This window comes from Lutra lutra, chromosome 16 (assembly GCF_902655055.1).
Source record: "Lutra lutra chromosome 16, mLutLut1.2, whole genome shotgun sequence".
In the NCBI taxonomy this organism is placed as follows: Eukaryota; Metazoa; Chordata; class Mammalia; order Carnivora; family Mustelidae; genus Lutra; species Lutra lutra.
In genome coordinates, this window is record NC_062293.1 from 10,793,450 (window position 1) to 10,811,858 (window position 18,409).

Here is an 18,409-nt window from a genome sequence, read left to right on the forward strand (position 1 = left end):
AGCTCCCACCAGGATGTCTCAGAGCCCCTGGATGGCGGTGGCCCTGTGCACTAACCAGCTTTCAGCCATAATAGTAACAACGATAACACTAACATCAACAACAATAATAAAGGAGCACCAAAGCTCTCGCCAATGCACTGTAATTGAATGTGCTCATGTTAAGAAGAAATCGAACCTCCCTAATAGACTTCTCGGTTTTGCCTCATTAAATTTAATGTTCTTCCTTTGTTTTAATCACTTTGCTAAAACCTAAGCAATGCGTTTTCATAGTTCCCTGCAGTTCTACCATTGTTTTGCACAACTTTTACTACCGGTATCAAAAACCAGAGGGTGATTCTAAGAGTCCCCTTATTATGTGCTTTCTTATACTTCTATATTTTTCAGGACAGAAGGAAGCTCTAGTTTACTTTCACCTTTTGGAAGGAAGAGGAAAGGGAAAGACAAGAGAATGTATTGCTCCCAGGAGTTAAAATTGCCATAGGAGACAAGCACGGCTTGAGGGACTCGATGATAGGCATTTGCTTGTAAAATCAAATTTCTTCTCTTTGTAAAGTATTGTCAGTAAACTACTATCTCCACTTCAGCAATCTGGTACTGAATTAGAGGCTCGATAGCCCAGACACCCAGGGAAGGCGCAGAGAAAGAAGACCGCTCCCATGTCCTGTCCCTTACTCCCAGTATCACTCCTTTCTTGTTAATATCCTATCAACCTTGCCACTACCGATGTGTGGGGGCTGCTGATTCTCTGTTATGGAGGGCCGCCCTGTGCTGTGTAGGATGTTCTGACCTCTACCCACTAGATGCCAGTAGCATCCACACAGACACACAATCCCTCCCAGTCAGGACAACAAAAACATTTCCAGACACAGCCAAATGTCCCCTGGGGGGCAGGCAGCCTTGGCATTTCGTTGAGAACCATTTACTGAAGGAGGAGAACTAGCCCCACACACCCCAGGTTCCCACACTTCAGCCCATCCCTATGGCTACCTCCTTAGTTTATGCCTTCATCATCTTTAACCTGGACTGCTTTAACACCCTCCCACCGGGTCTTCTTGACCCCCTCCCATCTCCCGCCAGAGCTCACATATCCGCCACCGAATCACCTTCAGGAGTGAGGCATGCCCTCTGGAACAGTCACTTCACCATGGTTGTAGACCCCTCCACAGGGACATCCTCTATCCGGACACCCCCACCCCCATGCTGATGAGCCTTTCCAGCTCCAAAGCATCCCTGTGGGATGGACCTTACACCTGCTTCATTATTCAACTGTGCCTTCTGCCCAGTCCCGTTCTCTTCTGCCTGCCTTCGAATGCTGGCACCAAGAACATTCCCCAGTACACCTCCTGTGTACAAAGGTCCCTCTCTCAGTCTGTTTCCGGAGGGATAGGACCGAAGACACAGGGTTATCTTTCTCAATTACAAATCTGATCATGTTGCTTTCCTGCCCGCCATCCTTCACCGGCTCCTCATCACCTACACCAAGGGACCCTCGGAAGAATAATCACAGGGCACCTGGGTGGCTCTGATTCTTGGTTTTGGCTCAGGTCTTGGTCTTAAAATCGAGAGACTGAACCCTGCGTCAGACTCTGCGCTCAGTCGGAAGCCTGCTTCTCCCTCTCCCTCTGCTCCTCTCCCTCCCTCAAATAAATAAAATCCTCCTTGCAAAAAAAAAAATAATTATCAGAGTGGCATACAAGAGCATCTCTGTCAGGAGAGTACGGTAAAACAGCCCTTTGCAGGAGGAGCCCTGATATGTAGTATTTGCTCATTTCCATGGTGTAAATGTTTCCACCACTGTCCAGTTAAAGCTACCGCCATTTTAACGACCTGCTTACAAAATGACTGGCTATTTAATAAATGGCTCCCACGAACCAGACAGGGGCCAGCTCCGGCATGCCACTGATAACGCCTGGCCACTCACTATTGTGAATTCTCTTTGTTCTCCTTCACTCATACTTCATCTCAGCCATGACAAATTCTTCCAATTCTCAGACCACCAGGATGCTCTGAGGTTCTGTGCCCTTACTCATGGTGTTTTCTCTGTCTAGAATATGCTTCCTTTCTCTCTGACTCATGCAAACCTACTCAATGTTCTGGATTCAGCTCAAATAAAATCTCTTCCATAAACACTTACAAGGTTCACCCCTCCCTCTTCCATTTCACCCAAAGGTTAAATAGAACCCTCTTGCTTTTGTGTCCACAAGTACCAAAAATACTTCCCTACCATAGTGTTCCCATTATATTTGTGAGTTTACATATATGTGTGTGTGTTTACAAAACTGTACTGTCTAGACTATAACTCCTCTGAGCGTAGGGCCTTATTTCTATTTTTTTGGTATATGAGATGCTCACAAAATGTGTTTTTTGAGTAAACTAAAAACTAGCCTCACTTCCTAGTTCAACTTCATCATCAAATACAGCTCTTAAAAGAAAGACTCTCCAGAAAAAAGTATTTTATTACCCCCAAACTTCAACTCGGGTTTGATCCCTGGTTCTCTGCTTCCAGAATGTTGTGAAGAGACAAAGCATGGATAAAGGCTGGACCAGAGCATGACCTCCAAGACCTCATCCCAAACCCAGTAGTCACCGAATGGGGCAGAAAAGCCCTGGAAACAAGAAGGTCCAAGGAGATGGCCCAGGGGGACTGACTGGTGACCTCCTGACCAGGCAGCATGGAGACCAACGTTCCCAAATGCTACTGCTTCAGACCAGGACTCACGCCAGCTTCTCACTGTGCTTAAGATTTAAACCACGCTTTACACGCTTGGTATATGCATCCTTTTTTTAAAAAAATAGAGAAAAGTGGGGTTTTTTAAAGATTTATTTATTTATTTATTTGACACAGAAAGAGAGAGTGAGCACAAGCAGGGGGAGCAGCTGGGAGAGGGAGAAGAAGACTCCATGCTGAGCAGAGAGCCCAATGTGGGGCTCCATCCCAGGACCCTGGGATCATGACGTGAGCCAAAGGCAGACACTAAACCAACTGAGCCACCCAGACACACTAAGAAATACTGCATCCTTAAAAGAAGGATAGAAATGATAATCAACCACTCAGAGGAGTTTGAGGAATAACAGTCAGCTTTGCTTTTAAGCTGAAAACAAAAATGTATCCCCCCCTCAAAAAACACCTCTACAAAAACAAAGAATTAATAATGCAAACTCTGATATAGCAACTCCTTGCTGTATACCAGCTATGTTCTAAAGCCTTTACATATAATCACTGTATATGTATGGTTTATGTACTATATATGATACACTTCTAAAGTTATAGATATATGTACATATGTAAAGTCATGTATATAGATATGCAAAGTTATGTGTATTATATATACAAAGTTATGGATAGTGTTCGGGCATATGTTATTATATAATAGCTTGTTGTAGAAAACAAATTCAAATATGTAAGCTATATATTATAATAATATATAATAACATAATACATATAGTAATATAACATAATCTCTACATGTTCTGCACTACAATATAATGTAATATCAGCAGATCTACATTATAATATATCATATTATAATTTTATAATAATCATATCTATAAATAGAATACTGGAGTATCCATGTAATACAATGTAACATTGTTTTTTATGTTATATATTGTAACACATGAAATATAACGTATCATAAATTGTGATGTATAATATTATGATATATCAAGTATAGTACCCATTTTACAGATTAAAGAAATGAAGATGTTAAGTAACTTGCCTAAGGCTACACAGCTAATAAGGGAAGAGCCAGGATTTGAACTCAGGCAGCCTGACTCCACAATCCATGTTCCTGATCATGTTAGGAGGAGGAAAACAGGCTCCTTTATGACTTTTCACCACTGTCACCAAAGGACTGGCCATGTCCCTTTCAGAGCCTGTAAGCCGGGAGTGCCGGTCCCTGCCCTAAACTTTGGCATGGACCACTTGCCAATCACCGATCACCAGCAACACCCCTGCAACACCCATGACACCTCTGTTGTCAAGGGCCACTTTCTTTTGGCAACCTCCCCAGGTGGAAAAGCCACAAACCCCGATGACAGGAGAAACGAGAGGCACAAAAGGAAAGAAAGTGCCTCCATGTCAGCAATGAAAACAAACGCTCTGAGCAAGGCTGGAGGTAGCCAAGAGGGGACAAACCACCAAGAGGACATCCGGCCCGCGAACAGTCTGTTGGCCGGCCAGAAGGAAGGAGGCTTCTCGTTACCTGGGGACGGGCTAAAGAAGTAAACCACAGGGACCCAGAGCAAAGATATGGCTGAAGAGAAAGGCAGAAGAAAAACACAATAGCAAATGAGAAGAGCCTTGGCTGGCAGCGGTGGCAACTGGTAAGTGGGGCCAGGATGGTGACACGGACTGTGGCCAGGTCCCAGGAAAGCCGTGGGGAGACCCAGGAGTCATCCACCATGGCTGGGAACAGAAAAGTCCCGCACCTTCACAACCTGGCATGGGCTCTCGTGCACCGCAGACAAGCATGAGGTCGTGCTTCCTAAGAAAAAAGTTAGACTCCATTGAGATGAAAAGAATAAAAGATAGTGCCTGTGGGAAAGACTCTCATGGAAAACAGGGTTGTGCTAGGCCTCAGGGCTCGGAGGACTAAACTCTGGTTTAAAAAAAAAAAAATGCTCAGAGAACATTTCCCTACAGAGCTAGATAATGGGGACTTTGCTTGATTTTTCAGTGGGGTCGGAGTCCTGAGATAGAAATTAGAAACAGCAAGACCAGCCAGAGGTCTGGTGTAACAATATTTAGGTGAGTCTGTCGTGGCTTAAAAATGCCTCCCTGTTTCCATCCTAGGCTGACTGAGTGGCCTCCCTTCATCCCTCCGCCGAGTCCTCCTCCTGCTCTGTTCCAGATGCAGTCGCTCAGGTTCAGGTTGAAAGGGCCCAGTCTGCCAACTGACCACAACAGTCTGGCTGGTCTGCCTTTCCCTGGACTTGGCCCCATCTCCCTGGCCTGGGGCCTCCGCTGGGGCTACAAGCCCCTTGCTTCCTGCTCTCTATTGCCATTAACTGATTCATTGATTCATTAACTGATTAACTGTTAATTCATTCATCAACTGACCGCCTGCTCAGCTAAGTCTTACCCCTGTGAATTCCTGCCTTCATGTCCTCTCTCTCCAACCCCTACCTGTTTACTAAACTACCTTCAGCACCATCTCCAAATTCCACGTCCCAAACCCACCTTCCTAGGTAGGACAGGAAGGACTACTTCCTAGGTAGGACGGGAAGATGCCAATAAACCATCGAGTTATATAAATCACCCACATCATCAGATCCACTAAAGGTATCAAATTCAGTGACCACTCGACGGAACTGCCCAAGTCAGCGAAGTCCAGCAACTGTGTTTTCGAGCTCCTCCTCCCCCATAAGCTCAAAACACAGACACCATAAAAGGGTAGGGAGTGTGTAAAGTGGGCATAGTGGGAAGTACTGAAAGGCGGCCTCAAGGCAGTGGCCAAGAGGCCAGCAAGCTGAGTAGCTGGGGAGCGCCCAGATCTAAGTCTGTGTCCTCACTCTGCTAATAACTAGCTCTGGAACCTCCCAGACAACTACTCACCCCCACTCCCGACCATGCTTTCATTTCCTCACCTCTGCAAAAGACAGACGAAACCCACCGAAAAGGTCAGCAGGGAAAGGGTGATAAGCTAAGGCCCATGAAGGTTCTGGCACATAGCACTGCCCTTCCAACATGGGTGGAGAAACTGAGGTACAGAGAGTGACTTGGCTCAGCCAGTCCTGCTACTACTGATTTAGACCGTGTAACATGATTCTTAATCTAGCAATTCAATCTCACAGCACTCCGTATAGTTTAGGCTTCCCGTGCGTCACTCCGAAAACTTGTTGACTAACGTAAACCCAGGCTGTATCCTTGCACCGTGTTTCCATTTCCTAGGAGAAGCTGGAGTCTTGCTGCTGAACCGTCCGCTGTCAATTACCGGCTCAATTACGTAAACTCGGTATTCTTAGACAAAGTGATGGATCCGCCCTCCCCTACCCCAGTTTCCATTAATCACAGAAAAGAGTACAGCCACGAATCCGCTAACACCAAAGGAGGCAGCAGCTGGTAAGACAACATGCTACGTACCCAAAATACCTTTGTTGCGGGGTAAAAAAATAAACATTTCTTTCTCCCTTAAACTTTTAACTCCTTAGGTGTGTACGTACCTATCAGATTTCGCCTGCAACCCCACTCCAGACCTCTAACGGATGGAAACCGAGTTGAACTCAAGCTAAGACTCAAGCGAAGATGGATACATTCGAAACTGAAGCCGGTAACATAAGTATCTCAAAATAAGGACGAGAGACCTTCATGAGGTTCATGTTTTAAAGCTGCAGCACAGAAATGCAACAGGTCTCTCTCTCATCCAAATAACCCCCCATGAGAAACAAAGCTACTGGGGATGTCCTACCAACCCAATCATTACACATAAAATCAAGAGTTCTTTTAATACTCTTTTCGGAACTCGGGCATTTACAGACAATTCATCTGTTACCCAAAGAAAGGGGAATTCTTACAAGGAAATGCCTGTGGTGTGAGTAGAAGACTAAAAGACCAATGGAAAGACCAGGTCCCAGCCTTGGGTCTCCCCCCCCAGGTAGTTAGTTACACAGCCCCCAGAACAAAGCTTCTTCATTTAAATATGCAACAATTCCCCTTCGGTGAAAGGAGAAATGTACTTGGTCTATTCCGTCAAGTTTTTAGCGAGGACAAAACAAATTGTAGTCTACGATTTTATCCATGATTTCTGAAATTTGTGCCCAAATCAAGGCGATACCATTCAAACGGAAAACGTCACTTTTGTTAAATGAACTAGAATGAGCTCACAGACAGACCCAGCTAAGGCTGAGCCAGCCCTTTTGCTTTTGAGGTCAGCAAGTAATCTAAGACTGGAGAGTTTTCTCTCCGCTGCTTCACTTCCCCCGCTTCGAGTTTCCTTCCTCTATCTCAGAGAGCTGGTAAAAATCTTTTCCTGATGCAAATGCGCTTGGGATTTCCCATAAATCTCCACCTCAAGAACGTTGGTGGCATGCACACAATGGCCAGCTTAGAGACTGCCGTGGACATCTGTCATGCATTTGGCATCTGAGCCCCCTTCCTGTGTTCGGAGTCCTCCACGTCATGAGGCAAAGCCAGCCACCCCTTATAAAAGTGCAGGATATGGGGTGCCTGGGTGGCTCAGTGGGTTAAAGCCTCTGCCTTCAGCTCAGGTCATGATCTCAGGGTCCTCGGATCGAGCCTCACATCGGGCTCTCTGCTCAGCAGGGAGCCTGCTTCCCTCTCTCTCTCTCTCTGCCTGCCTCTCTGCCTACTTGTGATCTCTCTCTCTCTGTCAAATAAATAAAATCTTAAAAAAAAAAAAAAGTACAGGATACTTCTAGCATCCTCTGCACTAGATCATAAGCCCAGGGCAGTCATTGCCGACTTGGAACCAGTCCCTAGCAATATAAACCAGCAGGGGAAGCGCATGATCCATTCCTCCACTTGACAATGGTGGTGGCAGCTCTGTCCAGACTGGGGAAGCTGTGTCAGCATCAATTCTGATGACAATCATGCTACAGGTCCTGCAGCAGCGAGAGGGACAAGCTGTGTATCCATACCCCATGGTGGGAACAGTAGTGTCTGCACCAGCCCCCTTCTTTGGTGTATTTTGGGGGTTTTCCCCAGCACTGTTGCTTCTGATTCTAGTTCTCTGAGCCTCTGGAAGCTTTTATGAGACTCCCCCAAATTCTTCCAGTGGATTCCTTTCCCGCCAAGATCAGCAAGAATCCATTTCTGGGCATTCTGACAACAAAATCTTATGAATTCAGAAATCATCCTCAAGGCTAAGAAATCAACTGAGACCAGCAGAGCACCCTACTTCATCCAGAAATTTCCAGATGATGTATCAACCTTTCCATTCACCATGTACATCGCATAGCAAGCACAGGGTCAGAAAAGAAAACAGGGGAGGGAGAGCCTGAAAATAACCACACTGGAGTTCACTGATACAGAAGGACAAACCCAGAAGGTTGGATTATCTAAAAATGTTTTAAGGACCCACTCTACTCAGACATTTTATACAGAAGGAAACAGAGGCACCAGAATTATAGTGTAGACCTTTTAGCAAAAACAAAAACAAAAAAAAAAAAAAAAAAACAAAAAACCTCTGAATTTTTGTTACTCCCTCCATTATCGCCTCTCCTCCAATGTCCTAGGGACACTATGTCCCAGACACAGCCTGGCAACAGCACAAACTTACCAAACAGGACATGCATGTTCAACCTCCTTTGCTTTTCCTCTGGTGTCATTCTGATTAAAATGCATTCTTCCTGCTAGCAAACTCTTATTCACCCTTCAAAACCCAGCTCAAAAGTCTCTTCCATTGTGAAGTTTTTCTAATGCCCCCTAAATTAACCATGACTTCTTCTATGTTGTTGACACCTCACCTGTGGCCATTATACTGCCTTTTTTAAAGAGTATCAGCCCATCCCCTACATCCTGTTCCAATTGTGAGTTCCTAGGACAAGCAAAAGTCCTTCACCAGGGCCTGAACGAGGTTAAGGCAAGCAAGGTTCCTAAAGAAGCATTCACTCTCAAATACAAGTGCATAAAACTGGTCTTTACCATCTGTCCTTCTTGAATTCAGAGCCTATTATAGAAAAAGCACTCCGACTCTCGTTGACTGAATGGTGAATAATACAAGGAAGTGTACATGATTCAGAGATTTATATAACACAGGGGAAGCAGCAGCTGACCCTGCCACAGACAGGTTGGATAACCTTAGTAAAGCTACTTAACCTGGGCAAGTGGGAAGAAAAACATGATGGCTTTCATTGCCAAGGTCCGTGGCTCTACAACTCCACATTCAAAGGAAGTTCAGAAAGGAAGAGATCAGGACAGAAGGACTCGGTCCCAGGAGACTCTGGCGCTTCAGCGGAGGCCTGACCAATGCATAGGACTGGAAGGGAAGGAGGGGACAGTGATCAAACCAACATAAGATAAGCTGAAGAAAAATAAACATAAAGAGACTAAAGGCTAAAGACGATACACGTCAGGGAGTGAAAAACAAACTGGACAGCTGGGTGGAGAGAAACCACGAACTACTCTAGAAAACCCAGCAGGGTAATTCCGGGGCTTGGGACTGGGCAATAGGATAGAAAACACTGTTTTATAATAATAGTGAGAAGACCAAGCCGGGTCAGGTATAACAGGTGAGTGAGCTCATTTCTTTCTCAAATCAAGCCTCCGTGGTTTCAATTACCCATCAACCCATTTTACAGATGCGGACACTCAGTAAAGTCATATACAATATTCAAGGTTACACAGCTGCAAAAGGCAGAACCAGATGGAAGTCATGCTTTTTTGCCCTGAACACACCCTAGAGGAGGAGAATCTCACAGCAGGTGGGGGGTGGGGGATGGGGTAGAGTTGGCAGGTATGGCCAGAAGAGCTGGCCTAAGGGAATGCTGTTCTCAGGATGCAACCTTAATACAAAAAAGACCATTAGAAAGAGGGGTGGGGAAATGAAGAAAGTATGCATAGAGGAATGGAGTGCAGAGTGGGGATGGGGAGATCTCTTGAGGTAGACAGATGGCAAAGAGAACATCAGTCAAGAGTAGGAATAGGGGCGCCTGGGTGGCTCAGTGGGTTAAAGCCTCTGCCTTAGACTCAGGTCATGATCCCAGGGTCCTGGGATAGAGCCCTGCATCGCATTGGGCTCTCTGCTCAGCAGGGAGCCTACTTGTCCCCCTCCCCTCTCTCTGCCTGCCTGTCTGCCTACTTGTGATCTCTGTCTGTCAAATAAATAAAAATTTAAAAAATTTAAAAAATAAAAAGGGGCACCTGTGTGGCTCAGCCTTTAGGTGTCTGCCTTCTGCTCGGGTCATGATCCTGGAGTTCTGGGACCGAGCCCCGCATCGGGCTCCCCGCTCAGCGGGAAGCCTACTTCTCCCACTCCCACTGCTTGTGTTCCGTCTCTCACTTTCTCTCTCTCTCTGTCAGGTAAATAAATAAATCTTAAAAAAAAAAAAAATAAAAAGAGTAGGAATGGCCCTGGGATCAGAAAGGGGGTGACCCGAGGTCCACATTCCAGCACCACAACTTACTAACTGATGTGTCCTGGAGACACATTTCAGTCCACACATCTCTAAAATGGAAAAGAAAAAAAAAAAATCTGACCTTCCGTCTATGATCTCTGAGCCTTCTTCACAGCCCCGTTGAGAGCTTGAGCATCACAGGCATGCAACAAGGGGTAATCTTGTTACTACTCAGAATAGAAGAATCAAGGACAGGATAGACACAGAGATGTGAGGTCAGGGCATCAATGTATGGCCCGCGGCAGGAGTGATGTGCAGTCATTTTTAGCAAAGAGGCAAACTCATCTGTTGAGTGAGAGGCGACCTCAAGGGAAAGCAGATGTAAGCAACTTTCTCTGCCACTCTCAGAACATGAAAGCTGAAAGGGACCTGAAGAATAATTTAATTGAATTTTGTCCCTGCCTCCATTTTACAAATGAGGAAACAAACAAATTTACTCCATAAAGGGCCAAACCGGGAGATATTTTAGGCTCTGTGGACCACAGTTTCTGTCCCAATAACTCAACACTGTCATGTAGCATGAAAGCAGAGATAAGATGTAAACCAATGAACGTGGCTATGTTCCAATAAAACTTTATTTATAGACAGAAATTGGAACTCCGTATAATTTTCACGTGTCAGGAAATATTCTTCTTTTGATTTTTTTTTTTTCCAACTTAAAAACAGATAAACCATTTTAGCTCTCGGGCTGTACGAAAACACACGGTGGGTCCCAGTCTGCCAAGGCCTGCCATATGCTGGTTATGAGCTCGTGCTAAAGATAGTCAGACATGAGTCTGGGTTTTGCCCCCACAATTTACTAGAAGGGAAACTTGGGCTGTGGTTTTTAGTCTTCCTACTCATCATTTACAGACTCCTCGTTTATCAAATGCAGATAGAAATTACACCTGCACCACACAATTCTGGGGAGGATTAAATGAGATAACGCTCGTAAAAGAGCTTAGCAAGGGGCCTCACTTGAAATCAAACCAAAACAACACACAGGGGCGCCTGGGTGGCTCAGTGGGTTAAGCCTCTGCCTTAGGCTCAGGTCATGATCCCAGGTTCCTGGGATGGAGCCCCACATCAGGCTCTCTGCTCGGCAGGGAGCCTGCTTTCCCTCTCTCTCTTTGCCTGCCTCTCTGCCTGCTTGTGATCTCTCTGTCAAATAAAGAAATAAAATCTTTTAAAAAAGTAAAATGAAATGAAAAAAAATGAGAGCACAATTGCTCTTCTTTTAAAAAGAAAAAACAAAACAACAACAACAACAACAACAAAAAACACACAGAAAACACTACATCCAAGAAGACGCAGGTGACACGGTTCACTCACGGCTAACCCAGAACCTGAACCCTGGTGCCCATCTACTGTTCAACACCTTTTCCAGTCCCGCAGCCTTCGGTTGACTTGGCCTCACAAGAAGTCAGATATTCACAAGGATGTAATTCGCTGATAAACGTGTTGCCTGTCCCCATCCCTGAGATGTCACCATGAGAAATGTACTCTTTTCTTCGGAGCTGTTTTACGCTTGAACAATGCAAACTCCCCGGGATGAGTTTTTAATTTAAGTTCTATTAGGAAGACTGAGATGTAACTTATTACTTACTTCTGAAGAAGTTCTCTAGACACCAGATTTTTTATGAGAAACAGAAAAGAGGAAAAAAGCGTAATATACCCATACACTGGGACGCTATTCAGCCATAGAAAGGAATGAAGGGCTGATTCGTGCTGCAACGTGGATGAATCTTGAAAACAAGATGCTAAGTAAAAGAAGGCAGATACCAAGGGCTCTATATTGTATGATTCCATTCATAGGAAATATCTGGAAGGGGCAAATCCATAGAAACAGAAAGTAGCTTAGTGGTTGCCAGGGGCTGGTTGGGGGGGGTTGCCTTCTTTCCATCTGTGGAGATAAAAATGTTCTGGAACTAGATAGCGGTGATGGTTGCACAACCTTGCGACTCCCAAAAAAACACAGAATTGTATACTTTGAAAGTATTTAAATGTTGAGTTTTCTGCTATGCATATTTTACCTTAAAAAAAAAGATACATGTATAAAGAAGACACAGGAGAAAGTTACAGGTGTGATGACAAGTTCTCATTTGAGAAATGAATCCACCAAAGGCCATCTTAGTTCACTTTCCAACTGTGCATAAGGCGCAGCCTGCACACGGCTAAGAAATAATTTATTCAAACGGTACTTCTAAAGCACCCACTATGTGCCAGGCACTGGGCTCTGCAAACAAAATAGTGAACGCGATAGAAGTGTTTCTTCTGATTTTTTTTTCTCAGTCTATAATTAACCAGAGCAAAAATCCCCATCGAGTCATTTTTATAAAAATATATGAGAGGGGCGCCTGGGTGGCTCAGTGGGTTAAGCCTCTGCCTTTGGCTCAGGTCATGATCTCAGGGTCCTGGGATTGAGCCCCACATGGGGCTCTCTGCTCGGCAGGGAGCCTGTTTCCCCCTCTCTCTCTGCCTGCCTCTCTGCCTCCTTGTGATCTTCGTCTGTCAAATAAATAAATAAAATCTTTTAAAAATTTTAAAAATATATGAGAAATACTTATTGTGGAGTCATTAGCATAAAACTAAAAAATATGATAGCACTGCTTCATTCATTCTCAGTGCAAAACTGCCTGATTCCTGACATACCCAACAGTGAGGAAGAGAGGAATCAAATGTTCTTTGCTTCCGGAGAACCAAAGGCCTGTGCTCTCAGAGGGGGTGGGGTTGGAGTGGCAGAAAAGGGGGGGGGATTTTTTTTTTTAAGATTTTATTTATTTATTTGACAGACAGAGATCACATGTAGGCAGAGAGGCAGGCAGAGAGAGAGAGAGAGAGAGAGAGAGAGAGAGAGAGAGAGGAGGAAGCAGGCTCTCCACTGAGCAGAGAGCCCGATGCGGGGCTCGATCCCAGGACCCTGAGATCATGACCTGAGCCGAAGGCAGAGGCTTTAACCCACTGAGCCACCCAGGTGCCCCAAAATGAGATCTGTTAATTTGCAAACTTATCTTTCCAAAGCTAAATCCCCACAGAGGACAGAGAAGTGTGACAGCTGTTCACTTCTTTTCAAGGGTTGTTGGTAGCCGAGCAATCTAACACTGCTGGCAGCCACCCATCTATTTTCTTCTTTCAAATCAATTCCAAATGATTGGAATACATTTTTGACTTTTTTTAAACTTTAAGGAATGCTGGATCCACACCATCCCATAAAGCTGATTCTGTCCTTTCTGTGAAGACTGCATAAACTTTCTGCGTCACAGACCTTCGCTTTTACAACTGTTAAACAAAGAACAAAGTTCTTCCCCCATCTCCATAATTTACCTTTTATTCTTAGAGTGAAAATGGATAAATGCATTTTGGAGAACAAACAAGGGCCCAGTTATAGGTAAACTCAGGTGGCGATGAAAGTATGGTTTAAGTAGTTAATTTCTTCCAAACTTCTAACCAAAAGGACAAAAGTGTGGATTGTTTTCTTGAGCCCGATGGGAGTGGAGGGAAGGTAAAGATGTTTGAAATACTTCATCTGCTAACAGTCACCTATCCTAATTTTATGCTTCTGTATTTGTACCATATCTCTGTATTCTCCCCATGGTTCAGCCTTAATGCATCTTCCCAGGCAAATCAGGCATTTCCTAAAATCAACAGAATGCAGTGACCGTTCAGTTACAAGGAGAGGAAACTGAGGCCCAAGCAAGTTAGATGAGGTAGATGAGATCACAAAGCCAACAAAAACTACAGATAACCAGTTCATTTTTTTTTCTCTGATTTGTTGCTAAGTTTGTTGCTAAGAACTATGCAAGGCCATGGATACATATTCGAGAAATTCTAAGTTTAAAAAGAAAAGTTTAGGGGTGCCTGGGTGGCTCAGTCAGTTAAGCATCTGCCTTTGGCTCAGGTCATGATCCCAGGATCCTGGGATGGAGCCCCATGTGGGGCTCCCTGCTCAGTGAGGAGTCGGCTTCTCCTTCTGCCCCTCCTCCCACTCGTGTATGTGTGTGTATGTGTGTGCATGTGCATGAGCACACTCTAGGGTTCTCTCTCTCAAATAAATAAAATATTTTTTAAAGTTGAAAAATAACACAAAAATAATACTGGCTGCTTATGAAATTTGGAAAGACCACCTCAGGTTTGATTTCGCTTTCCATCAACACATGGGCACTCCCTCCTACACTTTCGTGAGACGCTGGAACCAGAGAGCATTCCTCTCCCTCCGGATCAAGTCTGAGTTCCAAAGTCCAGGCAATTGGAATCTCCAGCTCTAGATTACGCAGGCTGGGTTTTCTGCTCCAGAAAACCTCCAGAATGGCAGGCCCTCCTCTGTGAGCAGCACGCACTTGACCTCATGGAGGAAGCAATGGAGCCGGGAGAAGCAAGCTCCCGGGGTCTTGGCAGGCAGGAAAGTCAAGTTAGTTAGCTAAAAAACAAAACAGCAGGATGGGAGACATGCCCAAATGAATAAAACCTCCATCATCAGACCTCAAGGCATGCCCCATAGAACAAAGCCAAGTGCAGGTTGACAAAATGCCAACAAAATGTCATGATGAGTTGAGTCATCCAATGGTAAAGAAAACCACTAATATTAATCAACCCGGGCAAACTCTCTTCCCTATAAAGGCTAATGTCTTTTCTTTTTCTAACCGATAAAGCAAGTTCGTCGTAGATGTGCCAAAGGAAAGCTCTTCAATGCTAATTTGGCTCTCCATTTCATACCGAGCTCAGAATACTAACAAAACCTGTTGCTAAGGGACATAGATGCATAGTTGAGTCTAAAATACAAAAATTATATGAATCTAGCTGCTGGAAGAAACCCTTTCTCAGTAGCGCCTGGTACCCGGTATCAGAGTCAAGCAATGAACAACGAACGCCTTCTGTACCTCGGCCCCACCTATTTCTCCAACATCATGTCTCCTTACTCGTGAGATGACCCCTACCTTCCAACCACACGGACCTTCTGGACTTCCGCGACACTCCTACCACCTCAAACTGCCCGACAGACCAGAGCTAAGTCCGCTTCAACTCCCACCCCAACACCCGACTCTCCCATTCCCTTTGCTAGATCTCAGCAGATAATCACCTTTCCTTTGAGCTACCAGGATATCACAAATGCGGGTCCACACATCTGCTCCCCATTAGAAACTGAGCTTCTTGCAAGTAGGAATCATGTCTCTGGACACTTCCCAGTGCCTCGCCGTGAACCACACAGAGAAGCATCTAATAAATGTTCAGAGAATGAATTAATGGATGAACAGCCGCATGCATGATTGAACAAGACCCACTCAATCATCGGATGCCCCACTGGATAAACAGAAGTCCTGATTTCCACTGTGCCTGGCACTCTTGTTTGTGTTTTATCTTTAAGCCTCGGGGTCTAGTTTCTGTCTTTATAGGAAGAGTAGAAGGGCTCCCCGGAGAGTCAAAGGTTGGCTCCGTATCAGGATGCACCTGGCATGCTAACAGCAGTCCAGGTGTGGGAGTCGGAGATCTGTCTTCCAGATCTATTTTGCCTTCACCTTGACCTTTTCAGTTACTCAAGCTTGCTTGGCCATACTCTCTCCATCTATGAAATGAGGTGTTCAACCTGGATGATTTCTGGGATCCTTGCTAGATGCAACCTTCCATGATTGGAAACCACTTCCATCTTGCCAGGTATGTATTGCCCAAACTCTCCGTCCCATGAACCTGGGCAACTGGCACATTATCAGAAAACAAATCCTGTATTTATCACTTCGCCAACAGGGAGAGCACCCGCATACCGTTTCTGTGCTGTTCTTTCTGTCCAAGAGCCCAGACTCAGGTGGTTCACCAGACGGTGTTAGTGCTCCTTGTAAAGGCAACTGACCTTTGCAACCAAACAGATGATGGGCCGCGTAGAGGGTCTGAGTCTCTTCCACTCACAGACTACTAGAGGCTCTGAGCAGATGCCTCTCCTTCCTCGTTAACTAAGTTCCTTATTATTAATGGTAGGCAAATTTATAATGACTTGTTATAAGAAGAATGATTGAAACACCACAGGTCACCATAAGGTCAGAACCTCACTCCCATTAAAGCCCCAGTGGCCATATTCCTTGTTTTCATTTCCTCCTGTATTTCCTTCCCGTGTGCTTACTAAGTCAACCCATTTTTCTGTCTCACTTAGGCCCCCTACTCAGATGACCCAGGCTTGCAGCACCTCTAAGTAGCAGCGGCACCATGCTTCGCCCTCAGGCCCCAGGGATGGACGCCTGACTCAGGGCCAGCCAATCCACAGCTACCCTTTATCACAGTGATGATTTTTCCTTTGCAAGATAGAGAATTTGATCTCAGACCCAAGACTGTAACCAGCCAAACAATGGGTACTGAAACCACAAAGTCATATAGATATAGGGCTAATAGCACTTTTGAACTACGTGCAGAGGGGCACCTGGGTGGCTCAGTCTTAATCTCAGCTCAGGTCTTGATCTCAAAGGCCATGAGTTCAAGCACCACATTGGGTTCCATGCCAGGTATGGAGCCTATTTAAAAAAAATTTAAATTAAAAAGTAACAAACCAGGGGCACCTGGGTAGCTCAGTGGGTTGAGCCTCTGCCTTTGGCTCAGGTCACGATCTCAGGGTCCTGGGATCGAGACCCGAGTCGGGCTCTCTGCTCAGTGGGGAGCCTGGTTCCCCACCTTACCCCCGCTGCCTGCCTCTCTGCCTGCTTGTGATCTCTCTCTCTCTCTGTCAAATAAATAAATAAAATCTTAAAAAAAAAAAAAGTAATAAACCATGGGCCTATTGATGAGTCTGCGGGGCAAAACAGAAAAGACCCTCCCAAGAAAAACAGAATGAGCGCCCCTTCAAAGGGAGAGCAAGCAGAGAGAGAGTCAGAAAATGCTTTCTTCGTTCTTCCCAGGCTCAACGATACCTCCTACAATTAGACTCAGTGAAACTCTCCCTAATAGAAACACTTCGACATGAGATAAAATAAAATACAAAGACACAAACACTTACATATCCGTGTAATCACTAATCTATATCCATTCTTCCTGGGTCATAACCGTCTTCCCATTCACATTATTGCTGTCTCCATAACCTACTACGTATGAGGTAGGTTTCTGCAACTGAAGCTGTCCCTTTATTATTACATAGTAGCATGTTCCTATTTTTCACTCTTCTGCCGTGGCAGTTACATAGTGAAAAACATGAACTTTGGAATTTAAATGAACTAGATTCAAATCCCAGCTCTGCAAGCCCAAACTCTCTGATCTTAGGGAGGTTATTAATTCTGCAGTCCAATTTCCCTCCTTTGTAAATTGGGGATACTTTGACTTCGCTCTCGGGTTTTTATGAAAACTAGAGCTAAGAAGTAGAGTGTTTATCACAAAGCACATAGTAGGTCTCCAAAATCACTAGTTATTACAGGGTAGGTTCTCAAAGCGGAAAGGCTGGATCAAAGGGAACAAAAAATCATACCAGTTTCTGGACACTGCCCAATGGCTTCAGCGAAGACTGAGTCTCTCCATCCCCCTGAGATGTTTTTAGGACACAAGATCACAGAAGCTTTCCCTCTCCGCCCACCCAGCCCACCCCTAACATCTCTGCTTCCCAGCTTTGCCTTAGAATGGGAACACCCTGGACCTGGGGCTGTTGTCTCACAGTAAGACCATGCTCGCCTCTTAACCTCAGACAGAAAACCAGTAGCTGGCTTCAGTCTACAAACCAAGGAGCCTGACGATGCAGCTGATTCACTATTTCCTGTTTTCCTCTGACTCCGTTGGTCCCACTGCGAGCTGCACACAGGTACTCAACATGGAGATCAGTCTGGGCTCCAATTAGTTGCTGCTGCTCTTTTCCTGCAAGTCCCTCTGCACCCTACCTCCACCGGCTCCCAGGGAGTGCATCACACAATAGCCAGGTGAACCAAGACTCCTTGCGAGGCTTCGAGAAACAGGTGAGGTGCATAGTCATTCCTAACGCGCAGGGCTAACGGAGGGAAGCGACGGTCGCTCCTGCCTGAATTCTGCACCCTGGTTGCTTGGACCCTTGGAGTTGCTGGTCCCTGTGTTCCAACTGATCTCCCTGTTTATTATTCCTTTCTTCCCTTTTCACATTGACTCATCGAATACTTGACTTTCTGCCTCGCTTCTGCTGCCCACCTGTCCTTTTGCTGTTTGGACTACCTGTCCCACGACCACCCACTGAGCTCTGAGGGATGCTTTATCCTCCTCTAGCTTTTTTCTGGGGTGCCCACCCGCCCCCCACACCCATACTTAAAGGATACCTCCATCAAAACCCTAACAGGGCAACAGGACATGGATATCTGTCCTAAACTGGAAAAGTTCCTTCCCACCCACCTTACCCCCAGCCACCTACCCTCCCACCACAACATGC

At 45.3% G+C, this 18,409-nt stretch overlaps 1 protein-coding gene and 2 long non-coding RNA genes across 6 annotated transcripts in view; 1 reads left to right on the top strand and 2 right to left on the bottom strand.

The window, feature by feature from the left end:
- The window catches only part of MAP2K6 (mitogen-activated protein kinase kinase 6), a 118,579-nt gene that overhangs the window by 86,451 nt on the left and 13,719 nt on the right, over positions 1–18,409 (bottom strand). Inside the window, exon 1 of one of the 4 annotated variants that reach the window (XM_047707140.1) lies at positions 6,166–6,242. The exons of the other annotated variants lie outside the window; for them this stretch is intronic. The gene's annotated coding sequence lies outside the window, so the exon portion shown is untranslated. Of the gene's footprint in view, positions 1–6,165; positions 6,243–18,409 lie in introns of those variants that run through there. 4 annotated transcript variants of the gene reach the window in all.
- LOC125087144 (uncharacterized) lies at positions 4,687–6,972 on the top strand. Its single transcript, XR_007123370.1, has 3 exons — positions 4,687–4,750; positions 5,894–6,064; positions 6,154–6,972. It is a non-coding gene; the product is annotated as an uncharacterized LOC125087144 (long non-coding RNA).
- LOC125087145 (uncharacterized) lies at positions 10,708–11,468 on the bottom strand. Its single transcript, XR_007123371.1, has 2 exons — positions 11,341–11,468; positions 10,708–11,067 (listed from the first exon to the last, which is right to left on the bottom strand). It is a non-coding gene; the product is annotated as an uncharacterized LOC125087145 (long non-coding RNA).